This window comes from Anabrus simplex, chromosome 2, assembly GCF_040414725.1.
Source record: "Anabrus simplex isolate iqAnaSimp1 chromosome 2, ASM4041472v1, whole genome shotgun sequence".
Classification (NCBI taxonomy): domain Eukaryota; kingdom Metazoa; phylum Arthropoda; class Insecta; order Orthoptera; family Tettigoniidae; genus Anabrus; species Anabrus simplex.
The window spans coordinates 1,182,942,247-1,182,967,215 of NC_090266.1; the positions used below are offsets into that span (position 1 = coordinate 1,182,942,247).

Consider the following 24,969-nt stretch of genomic DNA (forward strand, 5'->3'; position numbering starts at 1 on the left):
TTAACAGATCTATCCCTTTCAATATCTTGTGTAGGTAAATATTTATAATATCCACGGATGACCTTTTGCGGATGCGGATAACCAATCGCGGATGCGGATGTTACGTTGTATATCCGCGCAGGGCTCTGACTGTAGAATAGCAGTTGTGCGCCTGAGGTCACAAGGAAACAACTTGCGCCGGCGAACGACCTCTGATAAAGCAAGACGAATGCCCTGTCTGAACCGCTAGAACAGAAAGTTGAAGTGTTATCGATATTTCAAAGTGTAATTGTCCGAGGTATGAATGAATTAGTCTACATGTCACCGGGCGAGTTTGCCGTATGGTTAGGGGCGCGCAGCTGTGACCTTGCATTCCGGAGATAGTAGGTTCGAACCCCACTATCGGCAGCCCTGATGGTGGTTTTCCGTGGTTTCTCATTTTCACACCAGGCCCTGGGGCTGTATCTTAAGGCCACGGTCGCTTCCTTCCCTCTCCTAAGCCTTTCTTATCCCATTGTCGCCATAAAGCCTATCTGTGTCGGTGTGACGTAGAACAAATTGTATGGCATGATTAACATGAACACAAGCATGTGAAATGAAGAACAACTATTAATACAAACATTCCTATATAATAAAAATATTCACAAATAAACAGAAAAAACAGAACAAACAGAACAATAATGCAGTTTGTTTCTCAAATGCATTTTTGAACAAATTTTATTTACGGATTTTTCAATAATATTCACGAGTAAACAGAAAAATAGAACTTTATTCATAAATAATTATTCAGAAGGAATGTTTTATGTACGAAGCTATCAAATATAATCACAAAAAAAAAATAGAAGTTTCTTAATAAATGTCCGATTAGTGTGTATTATGCATTTCATGACACGAAATGTGAAAAGCTCTACCACTAGATGTACCGCCTGAACAGTCTCCTATGGGAAATGTAGTTTACTGAAGGAATGCCCGCTTTCTAATCTCATTTCTGGATGTAAAATGATCTACCACCGTCTCCAGATTTAACGCTTTAACAGCCTCCGAAGACTACCACTTTTTATGGGAACTTAACATATAGGATGAGGTTTTATTGAGGGGGGGCACTCTGTCCCCCTAAGACAATTTTTTGTGGGGTCAAAAAACGCCTTGCCCCCTCAAAGTCGGCGCCACTGAGAATATCGATATTTTTAATGGATTAGAACTTATTTCGGAGTAACACCTTTCGTGAATAGCCCTGTATGTAGTAAGTTTTCGTCTCTTTGGTTGAATGCGCAGTGGCCTTCAGTTCAGAGGGTCCCGGGTTTGATTCCCAACCGGGCCTAGGATTTTAAACGCGTTTGGTTAATTCCTTTCGTTCGGGGACTGAGTAGTCGTGTTCGTATTAATACACATATTCATTTTCATACAACAGATCACAATACAAACCATCACAGAAACAGGCAATAATGAACACATCACTCTACTTATTGTTGGCGTCAGGAAAGGCGTCCGGCCGTACAAAGTGAGCTTAATCCACATCCAGTGCCGACCACAAGTAGTTGGGAAAAGGCCAGGAAAAAGATGATGGTGTTTAAGTAACTAATTTAAATTAAAACGTAAATAAATAAGCATTTATACATTATTCCTCTATAGATTAACACCAATAAATTATTACGTTTTGATGAACTTTGCGCCTCCCGGCTCCGACCCAAAAAAAAAAAAGATAAAAAAGAAAAAATTGGCGCCTTTAACGACGATCCACTGGGCCCGTTTATAAATCAGACACTGACGCAATCTCAAGTACAAAAGGCCAGCGTCTAACAAACTGCGTACGCAGTCTTTCATTCATGAAAACTTCCGTAAGGAGCTTAATAAATCTATTAAACAAAACCACGTGGCAATGTACCCGAAAATATCTCATTACAATGCTTCAAATTGTAAGACCAGGAAAATTAAAGTATTGTCTTCACCCAAACTGTGATCTGGGAAAAAAAATCAAATCCTACCCATTCGAAACGAATCCTAGAAGGGGAAAAAAATGAAAGGAACAAAATAGTGTTGTAGAACAACCACATCTCACGATTCTGAACATAGAGAAACATGTCGTTACTAAAAAACGAAGTAATAGTAGTTTGATGAACAAGGAAATATCGCTCGTCGTGCACGACGCTTGATAGGACACGATGCCACGCACGGCACATGATGTAGCTGTTGCCGCTAGGCGTGTGAATGTGGTTTATATTTACAGGACAGCACAGCACAGCACTCAGTTCGCTCTTTGGTTGCGATAATGAATTACGTAAGTTACCTGGAGCACGTCCGGTTCATACATTTCTTGGCTGTTGTTATGGTTGGCATCTTTCTTGCGGGTTTCTTTTACATAATTATGAATCACGTTCTACTTAAAATTAACGATCAATGTAATCGTCTCAAAGATAACACTAAATCTAGCAATATATTTCAAATGCCTATTAATAGCTTTGCACACTATAGAATAGCTGCGGATTATGTACATGCTTATTGATAAAACTGGAGTAATATTTACGGTACTTCCTGTACTCCTCGAAACCTGTTCCACTCAGTACAGAAATAAGCAGTACAAGTCAGTGTATGGCTTCAATGATGGGTTATTTATTAGATGTAATCGTTTAGTTTGTCATGTCGTATTTCATAGGAATTATCAATATCCGTGCTGATACCGAAGCACGCTATTTAATCAGCAAGATTAGTTTAGATGTTTAGTACTTTATTAATATACTGTATCTTCCTTATAATTTAAACTGATCCAGAACTCTTGTGTTTAACACAGGAGCTCTGAGCAATTTTAGGATATCATGTTTTCGTTCCGAGATGTGAAATTTCCGGATAGTGTGGTCCTTGTGTTTGTTATGGACGGATATGATGTGATCTTCTTATCGTGAATGACAATGCTGGAGGCAAAGGGCCAACGTACAGCGTGTGTTGGATGAGTGATACCGTACCGAAAACAAAGGGAAGGCGGTCGTGGCCTGGCGTTCTGTTAGTACCATGTTGCACCGCTGGAGTCGCCATGTCGCTCGACCGAATGAGGAGTATCAGCTGGTCGCTGTGGTGCCAAACACGCCCAGGAGAGGGCGGCTCAAGTCTATTGAGGTGGGTGCTACTTCTATTGATTATGTAAATATTTTGTAGATAGAAATGCAGACTTACTGTCAATGAGTCCTCTAAAAATATTGGCGATTTGAAATGTATTACCAGTTAACGATCCAAACCTGACTGGATTCTGTTCACCGAAACTCCCTTCAGGGAGATCATCGTTTGGCATGGGCCCATAAGATTTGTAGAGTTTATTTCCATGCGCGAATATGTCACAGTGCCATATGCTTTGTTGTTTCAAGTAAGATAAATAGTATTTTGACCTTCATTCTAACGCAAGCATATTGTCATAGCCTAGAAAACAGTTCTCTTTTCATTACATATAACTATCCCCGATATGTTTTCATTACTTGCCTTTGATTCATGGTTGTAAGCGATATTAAATAATAGAAGCAATCCGTTTGCTATCATTCCTTGTAAAATGCGATTATCATCTCTTCGTGAATGAATGTACCCCTTTGGTGCTTCTGTACCAGAAGTCGGATATTTCATATTCGATTTGCGTTGTAATGAGATGGTGTGTTTACAATTGCTTGTTAAGTCGTATAATATATGTACGTCGTTGACACTGTTTGTTTGACTTACACAAAGGATCCCTGTTACTTCTAAGCTTATCTGTTGACAAATCGAATTTCTTTTTAGTTTCTTACATGTGCAAAATAAATTAGAGGAACATGGCAAGTTGACGGCCGGGCTGTTTGCAAATCTTTACTTCATATATTTATACTATATTTTCTCCTAAAGGCATCAGTTAACTTGACATATTTTCTCATAAAACTATCTTCCATCATTATTTATTTACCGGCATTTTAATTTATTTATTTATTTATTTATTTATTTACTTGAGATGTGAATACGTTCAAACTCAGACTGGGATATCAAGAGCTTAGCGATGTTCAATAAACACAGCTGCTCTGAAATTTAAGACAAAAATCTGAAAAATTATTGTGGAACAGCCATAATGTCTGACTTAAGACCTGGTTGTTTTACTATTTTACGAAGAGAGTTTTATTAATAGTTAACCGTCGTACTATAATAATAATAATAATAATAATAATAATAATAATAATAATAATAATAATAATAATAATAATAACAACAACAACAGCAACAGTGTGTTTATAGAGTTCAGGCAAGATATGCTACTCCGGTCTCTAGTCTTTACCTTGTTCTCATTTGAGACATTGTTGATGTCGATATTATATTTACATTTTTAAAAATTGTATTACCACTCTTCAGCTGGAGATACTTGTCTCTGGAAAATTTCCCCATAAGTGAATTTCCCTCAAAAGCCATAATTAGGTTAATGTCGTCAGTTCGTTAGAACTAACTTGACAAGGACGCATATATTAACTCATAACGCCAATAGCAGATGAAAGACGTTTAAACATACCGGCCAAATTATTCTACAGACCATATACACATTACTGAATATAGAGGGCAAAAATATGCTTTATAGTTCGGGATGGTGTGGAAATGGGACATCATGGAAAACCATCTTCAAGGCTGCTGACAGTGGGGTTCGAACCCACTATCTCTCGAATGCAAGCTCACAGCTGTGTGACCAAACCGCGCTGTCACTCGGTCTGATAATTAGAGCCCTTCGTTTAGGCACTCAGAATTATCAAAATAGGTAAGCAAAAAGGCAGGCAAAATACGTAAAATAGGCACTTCAGGCTGAAAAGAAGCAAATTAAATTAATATCAATAAGCAAGCGCACTTGCAAAAGAACATAACTCTGTCTGTGTGTGTGTGTGTGTGTGTGTGTGTATGTGTGTGTTTTTTACTCACTACTACAAGCCATTTCTTCAAAATCTCAGCATTTCAACTCGCACACCTATCAGGCGAAATAGTTTTCATTGCCGAAAAAGACCGGTCCACATCAACTAATGTGAAGGGAGTGTATTGAAAACAATGAAGTGTAGGTGACTTACGTCTAAAGTTACTGAAGTTACCCTTCAGAATGTACAAAATCTGTATTATCTTGAATCCTAGATTTTCAGACAGCACGTTTGCACTTTTCACTTAAATTACTTCCTGCTCCACCTGGTGCAGCTTCACTTAAGCTCACCGTATCTTCGTCAGTATTCATCGAAGAGAGAAGAGCACCCCCCCCCCCTCTTTTTTCAAGTATTGTTACTACTTTCGACAATGCAGCGTAATGGGCTGCTGTGAAAGTTAAACTACCGAACGAGTTGCTGCGCGGATTGGGTCACGTAGCTGTCAACTTGCATTCGGAAGATAGTGGATTCGAATCCTACCGTCGGCATCCCTGAAGATGGTTTTCCGTGGTTTCCCATTTTTACACTAGGTAAATGCTGGGACTGTGCCTTAATGAAGGCCACGGCCGCTACCTTCCCAATCCTAGCTATTTCCCGCCCTCCGTCGCCGAAGAACTTCGGTGTGTAAGAGCGACGTTAACAACAAAACGTTACTGCTTTTTGACACGCGAACAGGTAAGTGATTCTTTCAGCCAGGCTGAGTAGCTCAGACGGTAGAGTGCTGGTCTTCTGAGCTCAAGTTAGCTGGCTCAGTTCGGTGGTATTTGAAGGTACTTAAATACGTCAGCCTCTTGTCGGTAGATTTACTGCCACGTAAAAGAACTCCAGCGGAGCAAAATTCCGGCACCATGGCGTCTCCGAAGAAGTGGGATGTAAAACTAATACTATTATTACGGTTCTTTCATATCACGAAAAGATGCGGTGGCATTCTGAGGGAGTGCGACTACTACTTCAGATACTTTGTTGAAATTCTCCGAACAGTACAAAGAAGCAGAGATATTACATTCTTGGATGAGGGGAAAATTACAATAACACATTTATGCTCTTAAAGGTGAATCATACCAAATTAACGGAAAAAATGAGGATAAATTCATCGGTTTATGGCTTTAAAAGGCAAAAAGCGTCACAAAGTCTGCCTATTTTAGCCAATGCTACTTTTATAAAAGTAAATGTTGGCCCTGTCATTCCCAAATATGCCAAAACATGCTTATCTCTGCATAACTGTTTCATATATCGTAACAACCGACAAAAAGTATAAGGAGCATTTGGCCGAACATTCGGGTTCTGCTGATAAGATTCCTGAGAAAACGAAATATTTCATTCGGTCATAAGTTTTAGGCGCCTACTCCTTTATTTCGTCGCCATGGCGACTGGGCGCCTGGGACTTCACCAGCTCTGGTTTATAGAAGGTAGTAGGTGAATTACTCCAATAGTTCTTCCGTTGTTGAGTTTGTTGATCTGAAGTTCCTTGATTGGAAACACATAAGAAACCCTGAAATGGAGTACATCGTCGTGTCTGTTGTGTCTATAGTTAATTATTGTTCGGTCGTAGAGTTTAAAGTTCACATTTTGAGAAGTCTATCTAACGAAAGAACAGCGTATCGAAATAATATAGGCCTAGCTAATCACATACCATCTGTGATGTATGTGCCTATCCGGCAATTTTCACTAACTTTTGAATGAAATAGAAAGTACGTTAATTTACTGTATAAACAAAAACGAAAAAGCACTCGTCTTTACATGTATGGACTGGTTGCGGTCTTAAATGCGGGAGACCCGCGATCATAAATTTAGTTGCACATTAAGAACCCCTTTCCAGGACAAAATCCTTGCCCTCTGGTGACCTATACAAAAATCATTCGAAGTGACTTTTAACGTAGGCTATAGCATTGCATCATTACATCAATTAATTTCATTTCTCTTTAATTGATACCACTGCAAGATAAATCTTACTCTTCAAACTCTTTCTAATGAGATTTATTTGTAAAAACAGTTACGAGAGTTTCCATTCCATTAGCTTACCAAAATTTGCCTTGCCATGGCTGATTCCTTCCCACTCCTAGCCCTTTCCTATCCTATCGTCGCGATAAGACCGATCTGTGTCGATGCGACGTAAAACAAATTATTCAATAATAATCCCTAATAATAATAATAATAATAATAATAATTTGCCTTGTTATAATACAATGAAAGCTATGTTCTAGTGCTCATTTCAGCAAAATTATACATAGGCCCCTATACCTTACAATTGCAATGACGATACATGGTGTGAACGGCTAATTTCAAACATTTTAAAAGCACCAAGATATCGACAGCATTTTATATTTAAGTGTGAGTCATTCACACTTGTACATTACTAATTAAGTTTCCGTAGAACCGAGCAAGTTATGCACGCGGTTCACGTCGCGTAGCTTTGAACATGTGGTTGGGAGATCGTGGGTTCCAATCCATGCGCCGGGAGCCCTGAAGATGGTTTCCCTTTTTTATACCAGGCTGTACTTTAATTAAGGCCATGGCCGCTACCGTCCCAATCCTAACTCCTTTTTATGCTGGGGCTGTGCCTTCAGGCCACGGTCGCTTCCTTCACAGTCCTAGCCCTATCCTATCTCATCGACGCCATAAGACCTGTATGTGTCAGTGCGACGTAATACAAATGGCGACCCAAAAAATAAAGAAATTTAGCCCTTTACCATCCTTACGTCACCGAAAACCTTCGACGTGTTAGTGCGATGTTAAACCACTAACAAAAAATCTGTAGATCAGAGTATCGAGCGAATTGGTTACACGGTACGAGTCATATAGCTGTGAGTTTGTATCGGGGAGATGGTGGGTTCGAACTGCGCTGTCGACTGCCCTGACGACGGTTTATCGTGGTTTCCCATTTTCACACCAGCTAAATACTGGGACTGTACATTAATTAAGGCCGCGGCTGCTCCCCACACATTTCTAGCCCCTTTCTATCAAATCATCGCTGAAAGCCTGTGGGTGGTGTTATGGGTTTTAAACCGCTAGTCAAAGAACAAAAAAAAAAAGAGTGTGACCACTTTCGGAGGTTATTGGTAAAGTCCTCTCCACAATGGAGCTGGTCTGTTTCACTTTTGTTTCCTGTGGAGGTCCGAGGTTCGAATTCTCGTGCTTAAGACAACTATCCTGCATAATATATTCTGTTATTTTGATACTCGGAGCAAAAGTTAAAATAGTACTGTAATCAAATGAAAACGGGGCACTAACCAAAATACATTTAGTATGTTGTTGAAGAAAATGGAACCTTGAGTTCCAAAGGAAGATACTTTCGAGAGACCTGCAATAGTGGAACATTTCATACCCCAAAAGTATGTCCCACCGAGCTCGATAGCTACAGTCGCTTAAGTGTGGCCAGTATCGAGTATTTGGAGGATAGTGGGTTCGAACCCCACTGTCGGCAGACCTGAAGATGGTTTTCCGTGGTTTCCCACTTTTCACACCTAGCCCTTTCCTGTCCCATCGTCGCCATAAGACCTATCTGCGTCGGTGTGACGTAAAGCTCGAAGATAGGGCCACAGTGACAACGCCCGCGTCCACACCGACAGTTCTATGAGGAATACGCTCCACTGACTTTGGGTAGGAATCCCTTCAAATGTCTCCCTACAGCCCAGGTATCTCCCCATGCGATTTTCAGATTTTGGGGGGAATTGAAGAAAGACATTCGGGACATCGGTTCGCATAGGACGAAGACGTGTATGACAGCCCGCCAGCTTTTTAAAACATGTTATTGACCGCCTCATCATCCAGTGCGATAAACGTCTTAACAGTTCTGGTGAATGCTTTTGAGGTACGAAAAGTTCATCTATACTTTTTGGCAGGTGATCCGTTTTCATTTGACTGCTCCGTAGATTTTTTAAGTGTTTTTTCTTTTTTTTGCTAGTGGTATAACGTTGCACTAGCACATCGAATGATTTTGACGACGAGAGGATGGGGAAGGTAGCGGTAGCGGCCGGCCTTAGTTAAGGTATAGCCCCTGGTGTGAAAATGGGAAACCACGGAAGACCATCTTTAGGGCTGTCGACGGTGGGATTCGAACCCACCATGTCCCGAATGCAAGCTTATAGCTACGCTACCCTAACCGCACGGCCAACTTGCTCGGAAAATTGTAAATCTTAGGAAATCTACCCATATCACAGGGCCAAGTAAGTACAATTACACACGTCACTCCATCATATTTAATTATGATCTATCCGAAGTTTCGATGTTATTGATCCTAAAAGTTCCGTACTGTAGCTTTTCTTTAACTGGGGGAAAGTCTCTGATGGATCTGTTTCCCGGTTGAATGAATGCGTTGTAATAAGAAACGCGGAGACAGTACAGTCTTTCCCGACATATCAAGCTTCCCTGTAACTTTTGTTCCAATACCAAGACGTAATAATTCGTATGCCGTCGCCTCAGATATATTAAAATGTCTCGCTCGTTGATATATCCTCGGCGCCATGGTCTCGGCACATGGCTGGAATCAGGTCAAGTAGATTCAAGTCACTACTCGTAAATGACGACTTCATTATTTTTGAGATTTAATCAAAACATATTATTGTGTATTGGAAAAGTAAAACCGTTTCCTGTTATTGTTTGGTTTTCATTTTGAGGACAAGGAATTGAATTAGTCGTCATTCCCATGCACACTGCGTTGTATTCTGCTATGTTGTTAACTAGAGGATAGGATTAGATTAGTAGGCCCAATACTTGGGCGAAGGTATTCATTAAAATGGAAGAAAATCGTAGAGAAATTACTTCAGGTCAGATAACGAAAACCACTGTTTCCCTAAATGGAACCATGTGGCTTTGGCTCCCATCAGTTTTCTGTTATTATAATTCTTCCTTTCTAAGATTTCTTTAATCGCTCTGCAAAATATATTGCTACATCACATTATAGATAACTGAATGAACAAAAACAGAATTCAAACAAATACAACTGAACAGTAATATTGCTAGAGCTGGTAGGTCATTCCCAACGGACCACTCATGAATCGAGTGCGATTTACAACATATTATTAGAATGGAATCATTGTTCTTAATGGATTTTTGTTTCATTTCATAAAAGGAGATCGATGACAATGAGAGACTAGTAAGTTTATCGTTGAGTATTTTGTTAACTCGTAAAATTTACTGGTTTTTTTTACTATGATTGTTTTAATATTGAAAAGACAAATCACTCTAATGGGATTTTGAAATTGAGAAATCACTGAAATTGAGATACGGGCACTATTGGCAATTACTTCTTCACTGTTCATGTTCTAAATCAATTGCTGTGAGTAATAAATATTTATTCCAGTCGCTGAGATTTTCTGGTTTTATGTTTATAATGTGAAACACCAGAAACATATACCAGGGTGGAGAAAAATTTTGAATCAGTAGTTTGTTTATTTATTTACTTATTTTTTAAATTTATTTATTGTGATCCTGACAGGTATACCAGTATGTTCAGTTACGTATGGAGTAGGCCTACGTCATTCTGGATAAAGTTTGTTTCCCACGTACCACGGAGCGTTAACGGAAACAATTTTCTGTTTTACGAACCTTCAACTTCATTCTTCAATAAATTACGTACATTATTTAGCTGGCTGTGCGGCTAGGGACGCGCAACTGTGGGCTTGCATTCGGGGGATAGTGGGTTCGAATCCCAACGTCGGCTGCCCTGAAGATGGTTTTCCGTGGTTTCCCATTTTCACACAAGGAAAATGCTGGGGCTTACGTTAAGGCTACGGCCACTACCTTCCCAGTCCTAGCCCTTTCCCATCCATCCGTTGCCGGAAACCTTCGATGTGTTAGTGCGACGTTAAACAACTAGCTACTTCGCCTACCAAATGTCAACCGCCTCTTAACAGCATTCGACCCCGTGGCGTAAAGCTCAGGACGCAAGAATCTAACTGCGGAGGTAGGCTGAGTGGCTCAGACGGTTGATACGCTGACCTTCTGACCACAGCTTGGCAGATTCGATCCTGGCTCAGTCCGTTTTTTTACTTGAAAGTGCTCAAATGCACCAGCCTCGTGTCGGTAGATTTACAGGCACGTAAAATAACTCTTGGGGGACTAAATTCTGGTGCCTCGGCGTCTCCGAAAACCGTAAAAGTAGTTAGTGGAAAGTAAAACATCATTATTATTCTGTTGTGGATGTTTGGTTTTTGAGACAGCATTTGCTCTCAACTGTGTAAGCTGTGTTTTCATCATTGTATATATATATATATATATATATATATATATTTTTGCTAGTTTCTTTACGTCGCACCGACACAGATAGGTCTTATGGCGACGATGGGACAGGAAAGGCCTAGGAGTTGGAAGGAAGAGGCCGTGGCCTTAATTACGGTACAGCCCCAGCATTTGCCTGGTGTGAAAATGGGAAACCACGGAAAACCATCTTCAGGGCTGCCGATCGTGGGGCTCGAACCCACGATCTCCCGGATGCCACTGTATATTTTATCCAACACATTCCGATGAGGGAATAACAGTAGATCATTAATTAGAAAGTTTGCTATAAATATTGGAAACACTTGGTGACTTGTCACTTCGCAGACAGTCTAGATCAGTGGTGGAAAACTATAAACTCGCGATTACACCCGTACCGTATGCGACGTGATAGCGGAGTGCCTAGTTCGCTGGCCACAGTTCGAATCTCGGCCTGTGTATGTGGGATTTTTGAAATAAAAAATTCACGACCCTACGGTTCTGATTCCACGTAAAACTTGAGGTTCCCTGACTATGATCACAATGTCAACAGTCGCATAAAACTACAGGCTTGCTTTGTTAAAGCGTACTCACTGACCTTGAACGCTACACCACTTTCCCTGTTGCCTGCTTCAAATTCTGCAAATCTGATGTGTTACTACTACTACTACTATTTTGTTCTACAATTTTGCTTTACGTCGCGCCAACAAAGTTATTATGGCGACGATGGGATAAGAAGGGCAAGGAGTGGAAAGGAAGCGGCCGTGGTCTTAATTAGGTTACAGCCTCTGCATTTGCCTGATATGAACATTGGAAACCACAGACTGACAACATTGCCGACAGTGAGGTTCGAACCCACTATCTCCCGAATGCAAGGTGTTTTCATTCCGTACCCTGAAGGGATACGGCGGGCCTCCTAGAGGGTTACGACCTCTCTCAGGCTAAGGAAATCTGAAGCGGTGGTTTGTTTTGCGGTGAAAGTGAGGAGATTGTTGGCCGTGGCCTATAACTGTATCTGTCCCGGCATTTGACTTAGTGCAAGAGAATGGAAAACCATTCTCAATTCAGCCGACAGGTGGAACTAGCACCTCCACCTCCCGAATGCAGAGCTGCAAGAAGAGTAAAACTAGCCGCTGTTGAACCGAAGCCCATTCTGCTCTGTGAATCTGAGGGAAATACATGTGTATGTATACATGTTCATATCGTTGTCGTCATCGTCGAGCAAAACTCGTGCTAAATGTCTTGTACATTTATATAAACGTGTATAATTAATTACATCTAAAATTAGTACGGTAGACACTGTTTACATCTTATCTTTTCGTCTCATTCAATATTACAGTAGTGCCCATGGTAGCTGCTGCCCTGAAGCTTGGTTGGCGGGGGGTGGGGGTAGGGATTATGACTGAACGCAGTGACGTATTCATTAACTGCAGTGTATTATTCTGTAAAGTATGTTAATATTAACGAATGCATTCTTCAAAGAATTGCATGGGAACTTAATTTTCACAATAATTTATTTTTGATGATTTAATTACGTAAATAAAAGAGTAACTTGCTTTTAATGAAATATAAACCTATAATTTTACAAAGAATGTGTTAAATTTATTGTAATTATATATTAAGCTCAAGTAAATAAATAATTAAATAAATATGGGCATTTTTCTTATAAGGATACGCCGTAATCTACTACGATAACAATGACAAACATAAAGAGGGTCACATTACGTGCTATATCACTACTCGGTTTCCTCTGCAGATTTCGTGACATCACATATAAAAATGCCCTCAGAGCGTTCTACGTTTCCTGTGTTTTATCCGTTGTTGACTATACCTCTCCAGTATGGGTCCATTTCTTCTCCTCCAAATCTCTGCCACCTTGACCGTGTAGTCTGTTTTCTGCACAATCATCAGAGCCAGGCTCCCTGTCTATTGCAACTTGAGCAGAAATAAGTGCTTGGAAAATTAATTTTCAGAAATCTCTCCGCTAATAGTTTATTTAGGTCGCGTGAAATAGTTTCAATTTTTGCCCCTCCATGTCGCCTCCAGGTGTACCAGAATGTAGACCCTCTTCCATATTCCATCCTCCCACCTTTCTCTTACCGAAGGGTCCATCTTTATACTATGCGTATTCCAGCCGCGCATAATACTTAATCACGCAATAGGAATTTAGATATCTTCTTATCGTATCCTTCCTTCTGTCATGATACCTCTTACATAATGCAGCTTCATATCTCTTTTCCTTCGGGTTCTTCTTCAGATCTTCATTCACCATCTCTTCTGTTATATTGACGTGATTTTTTTTTCGTTGTGATTGTTTATGTAAAATATAGGGGTTTCGTTGCAATAGACCTGTACCGTTAATTTTGTTTTCATTTGTGTCCTATGTAAAATGATGTCTATTTCCCATTTTAGATTAATTATTGTAAATATTGTACGTAAGATATGTATTATTGATATCTGTGATTCGGCACTAGAAACAAATAAATAAATAAATAAATAAATAAATAAATAAATAAATAAATAAATAAATAAATAAATAAATAAATAAATAAATAAATAAATAAATAAATATACTGTATATTTTATTTGAGTCCGTGCTATGAGGCGTGAAATACCTTGACAGATCGCTCTACTTGAATACAACCGAATTACTTCTGTTACTTCTCGAATATTTTTGCACGATCTTTTCCTTCGATTGAATCATGTGTAATAGAATGTTTATTTCTATAGCACCGCTGTACATTATATTATTCTTTTTGGCGATAACAATACCACATAATATCTAACTTATCGATCAGAGATACTTTTGTTCCCAATTTATTTCAGGACTTAAAATTACGGAGTCCCTCCTTTCGCACCTGCCGGCTGCGTCCAGTTCAACACAGCGTTACCAATCCACGAAAGCAAACATCTGCTATCATCGTCACATAATTATACTGTTACCTAAACTATTCTGTTTCTTCTTATTAGTTGACTGAAAATGTGGTAAATAACAATTGAGTTAACTTGTATGCGTGTTTGCTTGCGTTTAAATACTCCAAGGAATAGAACAATCATAAGTAGTCACTGAATAATGTAACATACACGAAAATGAAAAGTAGGCAAGCTGCGCACAAACACAACGTTTAATGAACTCACGAGCGGAACCGCACAGCGTCAGAAAACAGACTGGAGAAAATGTTTTGCTCTTACGTCTAGAATGGGAAAGAATTGAACATCTGTTACTTATCGATCTGTTGTGTTTTAGTCGGTACTTGAAGTACTCTTAATCGACAGACTCCTTCCTTAACCTCTGTCAATAAGGCAGGCGCGGTGGGTTCTGTTTTATTGCGGGTAATACATTTATGATACAATTGATTTTCTTTACTTTAAGACTGAATTACTGTTAAGAAAAGTTGATTCAAACTAAAAGGAACGTCTACTATCGAGAATGTAAATGGTCCCAACACATTTGACATACCTTGACATACTGCATTTTTGCTTATACAGTAGTAAATTTGAGACACGCATTCTTAGATTACGGACATATGCCTACCATTTTTGTTACATACATATTCATTCCCCTACTAACATTTTCACATACACACACACACATCTATATTAGTTGACCTACTTTTTATTTATTCTGTATACACTATTATTGGTAACCGTTGTTATACATTTCAAACCACATTGAAGAAATTAGTATGGTCACAATATATTCCTACATCCAAAGATGGTTTTCATATCTCGTATCACAAACAACAGACAAATGAGAACAATGGAAGAACATAACTGGATATGTTGAAGAAAAAAATGGGGATCCATCTACAAGTACACTGCACATACTCATGTGTCGAATCAAGAGCTGATTTCTGCTAAATAGAAAAATCACAGCCACTGTACATCTAAAATTCTGTCAGCTGGAATTGTTGAAGACAGATTAGCCGAAATATCAGCAGGCGTGCTTTCGCAGCTTCCAGAAAGAAGTGGTCTGAGACGACTAATGAATAGGCCTAGGCGCCGCGAAGCATTTCTGCTTAGGAATTCGAAAACTTCAGCAGATTTCAATGCAGTTCCAGAAGAATTTACCAGAGATGAGAAATATTTTTGGTTATGTTGTTATTTTCGCAAACGCACAATGATTTTCTTCTCTTACGGAAATCGGTGTGGAACCTTCAAGGTATCACTAGTAATAATGACACATATTTACATCAATGTGTTTTTCGTGGGAAACGCCCTGCTATTCGTGTATATCATTAAAAGAAATGCTTCACACGCATGTACTCTAAGAAAATTAACACTTTCTATGTCCAAGCTAATATTGATTTAAATCCTGTTACAATAGTTACTGATTTTTAACTAGCGATTATCAATTTCCAGAAGATTCGACACGGTTGTGTTGTTGTTGTTGTTGGTTTTAGAAATGCAGTATATCAGCCCTTAAGTTTGGCTCTCGTGCCTACATATGATGCCTTTGATACATATCATCAGATCTATGATAATATTCCTGTCACCGTGCTTGAAATTGCGGAATATTTCTTTAGTACAAAAGAGGTAGACCGGCAAGTGGCAGAACACTGTCTGTTCATCCTGGGTATCCCCCTATTCAATGAAATCACTTTGATGCGACAATTCAAGATCAACCAAGGACTATTAATACAGCCGGGCTGAGTGGCTACGACGGTTGAAGCGTTGGCCTTCTGACCCCACCTTGAGAGGTTCGATCCTGGCTCAGGCCGGTGGTAGTTGAAGGGGCCCAAATACGTCAGCTTCGTGTTCGTGGACTTACTGGCACGTAAAAGAACTGCGCGACTAAATTCCGGCACATCGGCGTCTCCGAAAACCGTAAAAGTAGTTAGTGGGACGTAGAGCAAATACCATTACTACCATTCATGCAATAGAAGGTTGACACAACCGTTTCCAAATTATGGTTGGCAAGTGGCACCTTTCAGTTTGTTTCTGTTATGCATGATTTTTTAAAGAAAGGAACAACAAGATGGTACAGTCGAACCTCGATATTTCGAACCTCCATTAGTCGAATTTCCAGTACCTCGAAATAATTTCAATTTCCCTGACATCTGATCTATTTTCCACGATAATTTATTACTCTATTACTCGGAATTCGGCTAAAAATATTCTGTAACTCTAATTTCGTACAACATTAATTGTGCAATACAGCATTTAATGTTGTGTGTTATTGTTCCTTCACGTACTACAGCAAGGTTAGTATATTCTACAGTATATCTTTCCATCAGACTTTGGTCTTTTTACATAGCGACTTATTTGTCCACCCCTGGTGCGTTGACCTTAGACAGTTGAAGCTGTATGAACCCCTTCCCTGGATCGTCACTGGACCAGGCGTTAAGTGCACCTGCTATTCTTCAATCCTGCATACAGAATCAGTCGAATGTGTTAACAGAAGGCAGTTGGGGATTTTTTTCCTAAGGTGTTAACAGAGGTATATTTCATGTTCCTCTACTGTATGTATTCTGACTTCAACGACTTGATCGAGCTCGATAGCTGCAGTCGCTTAAGTGATCGTGGGTTCGAGCCCCACTGTCGGCAGCCCTGAAGATGGTTTTCCGTGGTTTCCCATTTTCACACCAGGCAAATGCCGGGGCTGTACCTTAAGGTGACGGCCGCTTCCTTCCACTTCCTAGGCCTTTCCTATCCCATCGTCGCCATAAGACATATCTGTGTCGGTGCGACGTAAAGCAAATAGCAAAAAAATTCAACGACTTGCTATAATAAGTGTGTAATTGAAATGACAAAATACGAGGTTGTTTTTATATGGTTAAATAACACCTACGGCAGTATCAAGCTTTAGTTACGTGATTCGATTACATACGTACAATCTGCAAAGGCGGGAATTCTCAATATCTCGAAATTTCGATAACTCGAAATAAAATTCAGCTCCCGAGGTGATTAGAGATATCGAGGTTGGACTGTACTCAAATAATACGTGAATTAAACGCTGGGCGAAGGGTTAGAGATGCACGCAGAGTCGGCTACGAGAGAGTTAATCGAAGATATCAACATGTAGGGCTAATTCAGCACTACGAACAATACAAAAAGGATGCTGGAGTTGTGGAATATCTGTTCACATGCGGACATAATTTTATCCCATAAAACCATAATTTTAATTGAATTCCGTACAGTGAAGCAGTTTATTTCATTTAATATTCAGTATGTCAGATGTCTCATTCGTCAAAATACAACTAGCGTAATTGTAGTCCACCACTGTCCGGCTCCATGGCTAAATGGTTGGCATGCTGGCATTTGGCCACAGGGGTCCCGGGTTCGATTCCCGGCAGGGTCGGGAATTTTAACCATCATTGGTTAATTTCGCTGGCACGAGGGCTGGGTGTATGTGTCGTCTTCATCATCATTTCATCTTCTTCTTCTTCTTCTTCTTCTTCTTCTTCTTCTTCTTCACGACGCGCAGGTCGCCTACGGGTGTCAAATCAAAATACCTCCCCCTGGCGAGCCGAACATGTCCTCGGATACTCCCGGTACTAAAAGCCATACGCCATTTCATTTCATTTCATTTCATTCCACCGCTTGGCTTATGTGTCAAATGTAATATACATACTATACGTGCATTATGATACTCTTCACGAACGCTCCTTCGTTCGGTTCCTTGGCTGAATGGTCAGTGTACTGATCTTGGTTTCAGAGGACCCCGGTTTCGATTCCCAGCTAGGCTAAGAATTTTAGCTGTGTCTGGTAATTCATCTAGCTCAGGGGCTGGGTGCTTTTGTTCATCTTAAAACATCTTAATATATAGTACACGAACCCTTTCTTGAGCCCAAGTTCCCATTCAGCACTATGGAGCTCAGGGATCAAGAAGAGGTTAGCGTACTATCCTTATAACACATTACACTACAAACCGCGCGATAGCGAATATGTCTACATCCCTCCGTAAAGGGTTGGCGTCAGGAAAGGAATCCGGCCGTAAAACTGGGCTTAATCCAGACACAATGCCGACCTTAAGCAATTGGGAAAAGGCCAGGAAGAAGAAGACGACTTCACGAACGCTCCTTGATGAGGATATCCAGTTCTAATTTTGAAAGAGAAGATAGCTGTATTATTGTCCGACTCGTTGGCTGAACGGTCAGCGTACTGGCCTTCGGTTCAGAGGGTCCCGGGTTCGATTCCCGGCCGGGTCGGGGATTTTAACCTTAATTGGTTAATCCTAATGGCACGGGGGCTGGGTGTATGTGTTGTCTTCATCATCATTTCATCCTCATCACGACGCGGAGGTCGCCTACGGGAGTCAAATAGAAAGACCTGCATCTGGCGAGCCGAACCCGCCCTGGGATATCCCGGCACTAAAAGCCATACATTTCATTTCATTTCAGCTGTATTATTGTACTTAAAAACTGGTCAACATGTGACCAGTTTATTCGACATGTTTTGAAATAAAGGAAAAGTAACAAGGAAGTAAAGAAAGAATTAAATAAAAAGACGTAGTTAAATCAAATCTGTCGCATTTGATATTTTTCGGAATTTAACCACGAGTTGAAAATGAAGCCATCAGAGGTAACAAAGTCACTTCTGTATATTATGTACGAGCATTAATATCTATATTTGGCCCTTAAAGCCTCAAATCATCACCATTCTCTGTAGGGATCACAGTTTGTTTTCCATGAGTACATGCTCAACAACAACAACAAAATACATCATGCGTGAAGAAAGTAGCTTATCTCGACAACCCCTGGTCTTTGAGCTCTTTCGAGCTAAATTCAAATGATATGACTGTTATTTTATCCTAATTCACTACCTCGAACAGCAGGAAATGCCAAGTGTTATTAGTAAGGACACTATGACAGTTATGATAAAAACAGTACCCTTGCGATGAGCCAAAAGTTAAACCACAAACACTTCAAATAGTTCGTCGGTGACTTTGACCCAGATGTTGGATGTTAGTATTTCAAAGTCGGTGGCTCAGCCGAGGTAAGTTGCCAACCTTTTTTTGTTTGTTTTTAGCTTTAAGAGAGAAAGCTCATCAGAGAATCCTGTCCTTAAGTGAATAACACGAAGTGGATTTCTGGTTTGGTATTTTAAGAGACCCGATACAACATCAATTAAATGAAATTAAATTGGCAGTCTCTGGAAATATATGTTCGAACCCCACTGTCGGCAGCCCTGTAAATGGTTTTCCGTGGTTTCCTCTTTTCACACCAGGCAAATGCTGGGGCTGTACCTTAATTAAGGCCATGGTCGCTTCCCTCCCACTCCTGCCCCTTTCCTCTCCCATCGTATTCAAACGCGTTTCATTTGCCAGCTGGGGACTGCCCTGTTCGATTCGCGCTACGTATGAAACATCAGCTAGCTGTTGAAGTACAGAGTTCCTTCACCTCCTGACAAATACGTATTCTCCCTACTGTACTCATAAATACACTATGATAAAATTATTACCTTTAATATCGCCGTGGGTAACAGGAAAATGAAAAACTGATATGCGACGGGTTCTATGAGACTACATTATTATTCTGACGTGACATTAAACCATACAAGAACGAACGATCTAGCTGCGCTGTGTGGGCCGCTTAGCTCTTAGCTTGCGTTCGAGAGATGGTAGGATCGAACCCCACTATCGAAAGTCCTGAAGATGGTTCTCCGTGGTTTCCCATTTTCACACCATTTTAATTAATGTCAAGACCACAGCCATCCCGGTCCTAGTCCTTTCCTAATCCATCGACACCGAAAACCCACTTGAGTTAGTGCTAACGCTAGGTAAAATAAAAACCATAGCCTACTTGATTGACGTCAGGAGGGACATCTCCCCTTACAACTGAGTCAAATAAACATGCATGGCACGGATCGCCACACATCACGAGCACAAAGTTAGTACCATTATCTCGGAAGGTACTGACGATATGAAAAAGTACTGTCGGTCTGATTATGTGCCCCTTAGTACAATTAAGGACCTGAATTCTAAAACATGCTAACTCCGAAAAATAAATGAAAATTGAGTTGTGCACAATTTCGGGCTAGGCACATAAGACATATTTTGGCATAAAAACATTTTAACTCCTGTTTGATACTATGTAAAATGTAACCTTGAAACTTCCTCTGAATTCTTAACCATGCCATGATTTGGAATTCAAATGATCGACGGAAGTTGGCATGGCTATAATTAGATAGAAACAGATCGATTAAGTAGGTACTTCAAGGTATCTTGTTGCAAGGAAAAGGAGAAATTCAGTATTTTGAAGTACAAAATAATGAAGTACAGCAGAAGACATAAGAATGAAGTCCAAGCAGGTGTCTTCAGCGATGTCTGGAATAAGTTTCACCTCCTGTATGATTGAGAAATTGAACCATAAACATATATATTTTACAGCAGGGGATGTATGGTGATCCTCTGCCCTTTAAATCAGAGAAACTTGATATTAAAAATCTCATGAAGTTTATTCCAGAAAAAGACAGAAAATTCTACGAATCCCTAAAATCAAAACCAGCTGATGGTGGTGGTATCGAATCAGTGTATGGAAGTGAGTATGAGTAGAAAAACATTAGGTCTCAGTATGTAAGTTACATGATCTGAACAGAGTTTAAATGGTTTTTATGAAGTGAGAAGCAAGTATTATTGTTTTGTTAATGATAAACAGGGTGGCACAGACGGACAAAGACACGTACTGTGGATTATAATCTAATAAATGTCATAATTAAGTAGAAACAACAAACACAACTTATATCTCATTCCTTCTTTCCCAATGTTTTTGTGATAATATCTATAACATAACTTTGTAAGTGTCTGCTTCTAAACCATGCTAACTCCATTCTGAATCGTTTTTAAGACATGGAGTAGGCTAATTGATACACTAAGTATTTGTTACCTTAAATTAATGTGATGTAGTTAGTACCTTATGTAAAATAAAACTCCTTAAAAATATATACACAAAATAAATATTATATTTTTCCTCTTTCCTAATTGTTTTTAAATTTTGGAGTTAGCATGATTTGAAATTCAGGTTCTCAGTTACGGAAAGTGAAAACGGAATGTCAGTATCTTTAACCGTTCACGAGTTATTTGTGTTGGACAGCTTAGCTGAATAAACCTGTAAGGTACGTACTGCAAATTCGCCTACTGTACAGCCACTGAGCTAATCACGCCCCCCCCCCCCCCCCGTTTCAGTATCTGAATTGAGTCCCTAATTTGTAGTATATCCAGAAATCGAATCAAGGTCTACCAGATGTTTAGCTACCATGCTAACACTTTGAATTCAGTAGATATTGTTTGGTAAAATGTCTTAATTCCGCTGGATAGAGAGGCTTACATCTGGAGCGTGGCATTGTATGAAAGTGAAACATGGACGTTAACTAGCTCAGAAAGAAAGATAATAGAAGCTTTTGAAATGTGGTGTTACAGAAGAATGCTGAAGGTGAGGTGGATAGACGAATGAAGAGATACTGAAACGAGTTGGTGGGAGGAGATAGATTGGGCTAAATTTGACGAGAAGAAGAGACAGAATGATAGGACACATCTTAAGACACCCAGGACTTGTGCAGTTGGTTTTCGAAGGAAGTGTAGGCAGTAAGAACGGTAGGGGTAGACCAAGGTATGAATATGACAAGCAGATTAGAGCAGATGTATGATGCAATAGTTACGTAGAAATCAAAAGGTTAGCACAGCACAGGATAGGGTGGCATGGAGAATGCATCAAACCATTCTATGGACTGATGACTCAAACAGCAACAACGACAGAGAGGCGTAGACGGTAAAGCACTGGCCTTCGAACCCAAGTTGCCGGCTTCGATCGCGGCTCCCTCTGGTGGCGTAAGAATCTGCTCAAATACGTGTCAGTAGATTTATTGGACGAAATTCGGCACCTCGGCGTCGCTGAAAACCGTAAAAGTTGTAAGTGGGACGTACTTCCAGTAGCATTATGTCTTAATTTCACTGTGGTAAGTTTATGAAATAATTTTTTAAATGCGAATGCGTCCCCACTACAGATGCACAGACTGGGAATTGCACGCTCAAGACGATGCTTCTCCTTTCGTAGTTCTGAAGCTCACAACGAGCTTTAAACCTTATGTAAGTCAGTAAATGGATTGGAATTTCACTATATCATTGTCGGAGCACTTGATGAAGTGACCTCAACCTCATAATTATGAATTGTTTCAACAGCTTCTTGTGGAGGGAGTGGAGTTACAGCACCGAGCAAGTTGGCTACGCGGTTTGGATCACATAGCTATGATCTTGCATTCGGTAGCTAGTGGGTTCGAACCCTGCTGTTGGCAGGCTTGAAGATGATTTTACGTGGTTTCCAATGTTCACACTAGGCCAATGCTGGTACTGTTCCTTAATTAAGACTACGGTCGCTTACTTCACAATCCTACAGTAGCACTTTCCTATCCTATCGTCGCCATAAGACCTGTGTGTTTCGGTGCGACGTAAAACAAATACTAATAAAAAATGGATTTACAACACTTCCATTCGTTTCCCATGCTGCTTCCATAGAATTTTGGGGAATAGTGGTTGGCCAACGCAAGAATTGCAAGTAACTTCATTTTAAATAATGGACTTAAGGGATCGATTCCTGGAGTATAATATTTTCAGTATCTTAATTCCTAGTAAGGGCATGAACATACACTTTCGCGAAAGTTTTTTTTCTTTACTTGTCTTTATTATTATTATTATTATTATTATTATTATTATTATTATAATTATTATTATTATTATTATTATTATTATTATATATGTTAGTCGCTTTTTTTTGCTGGGGAGCGGGTGCCTTCTGTCATTAAAGTGGGATTCAAATCATCAACCACCACCACCACCCCGATACTATTGGTTTATATGTCAACATAGACCCTTATCCGTTTTCTTCACCGAGATCCACAATAGGACTGGGAAGCTACATTGTTCCGAAATCCGTATTCTAATCCTGGCGCTGACAGCAGCTATCCTGAGCGTGGTTCATCCCCAGGATTTTCCACATTGTCTTAAGAAACGGCCAGCATAGTACTTTACCTTGAGTCCTGGCGCACTCACCTCAGTTCAAGTCCAAGTAACTTCAGTTGCTCATATTGCATCTCTTCCAGCCTTGTCAATTATCAGTCAGTCAGGAGAGAACGGTGAGAGGTTTGAAATAAAACGACACCTCTGTATTGTTGGATTCCATATAAAAATGGGGATGCCGTGGTTATGACCACGATATCAACAGTCTCGAGGAAGCATAAACTAATTTATTTTGTGTCCGGCTCCATGGCTAAATGGTTAGCGTGCTGGCCTTTGGTCACAGGGGTCCCGGGTTCGATTCCCGGCAGGGTCGGGAATTTTAACCATCATTGGTTAATTTCACTGGCACTGGGGCTGGGTGTATGTGTCGTCTTCATCATCATTTCATCCTCATCACGACGCGCAGGTCACCTACGGGTGTCAAATCGAAAGACCTGCACCTGGCGAGCCGAACATGTCCTCGGACACTCCCGGCACTAAAAGCCATACGCCATTTCATTTTTTCATTTATTTTGTCAAAATATCCACGATTAATAGAAGTACTGTAATATACTAATAAAGATTATTTATTCGCTCACGACGTTGAAAAGATTTGAGGTTGCCTTCTAACCGAGCGAATTGACTGCGTGGTAAGGGCCGCATAGCTGTGAGCTTTCGTTCGGAAGGTGATGGATTCGAACTCCACTATCGACAACTCTGAATGTTTTTCCGTGGTTTTCCATTTTCACACCAGTCTATGCTAGGGCTGTGCTTTTAAGGGCACGGCCGCTTCCTTTCCTGTCTTAGCCGTTTCCTATTCTGTGGTCGCCGAAGACCTACCTGAGTTTGTGTGACATTAAACCGCTAGCAGACAAGGGATTGCCTTATCTGATACATGTTTAGCGATGGCTTACAAGCTGTTTATTTATTCTTTCAGTTTCACTTTTAGTATGTCACCGGAAAAACAGGCAGAAGAAAAACCATGAGCATGGGCAGTTTTTTTTTTCAGAAGTTATAATCCGAGATAAAGCACTTTTGTTCTCTATTTGTTATTTATTCTGCGTCGCACTGGCACAGGCAGGTCTTATGGTAAAACCATAAGATAGAGAGGTTCGAACCCATTATCTCCCGAATGAAAGCCCACAGCTCCATGACTCAAACCGCGCAGCCAACTCACTTGGTAGATGAGGTATTAGAATATGGCATACAAAATACTGTGCACATTATAATGGACACTGAATTAAAGTGGATTAAAAAGCCACAGCTCTACATGGTTAGTAGGGTAAAATTCCGAACCCTAGCACCCTTTCTGTAACAGTCGAGGGGACGTTAAATATTATAATTATTATTATATTGTAGGCCTCTCTGTGGCTCAGACTGTTAGACGCTGAACTTCCGCCTCTCCGTCGCGGGTGAAACTTGTGCTGGATCAAATGTATCTCTGGGTATCTCCTATCAGTTTAATACCAATATTAGACCTAGTCTGTAATCATTCATGTTTATCACCACAAAGGTGTGTACTATTCCTTTTGAGTTTTACTCATTTTTTGTGTAGGCTGAGTGAACCTCAGGACCATATGAACCTCTGGAAGTGGAAATCTCGTTTCTTACATTTTTCGATTTACTAACGGGGAATCGAACCCACGTCCATCCGGGTGAACCGAGCACGAGTTTACATGCCATATTTTAATGATAGATTTCCTTCGGTCGAGTTTACATTCCCCCAGCTATCCTCGTGTCGGCAGATTTACTGGCACGTAAATAATAAATAAATAAATAAATAAATAAATAAATAAATAAATAAATGATTTTTTCGTACCTTCCGTAAAATTAGTTAATAGTACGTGCAACTGATAATATTATTCGTACACAACCAGTCCTGTATTCTTTAAGCCGGGGATGGAACCTGGGCCAGTCGGTTGGGAACCTACTCAACTAAATCCTACACTGCAGACGGGGTTCACTAAA

General features: G+C 40.1%; 1 protein-coding gene across 1 annotated transcript in view; it reads left to right on the forward strand.

The window, feature by feature from the left end:
• The first annotated feature begins 2,977 nt into the window (after positions 1 to 2,977).
• Positions 2,978 to 24,969, forward strand: part of Arms (Ankyrin repeat-rich membrane spanning) — a 485,159-nt gene continuing 463,167 nt past the window's right edge. Inside the window, exon 1 of the mRNA XM_067142156.2 lies at positions 2,978 to 3,090. The gene's annotated coding sequence lies outside the window, so the exon portion shown is untranslated. The remainder of the gene's footprint in view (positions 3,091 to 24,969) is intronic.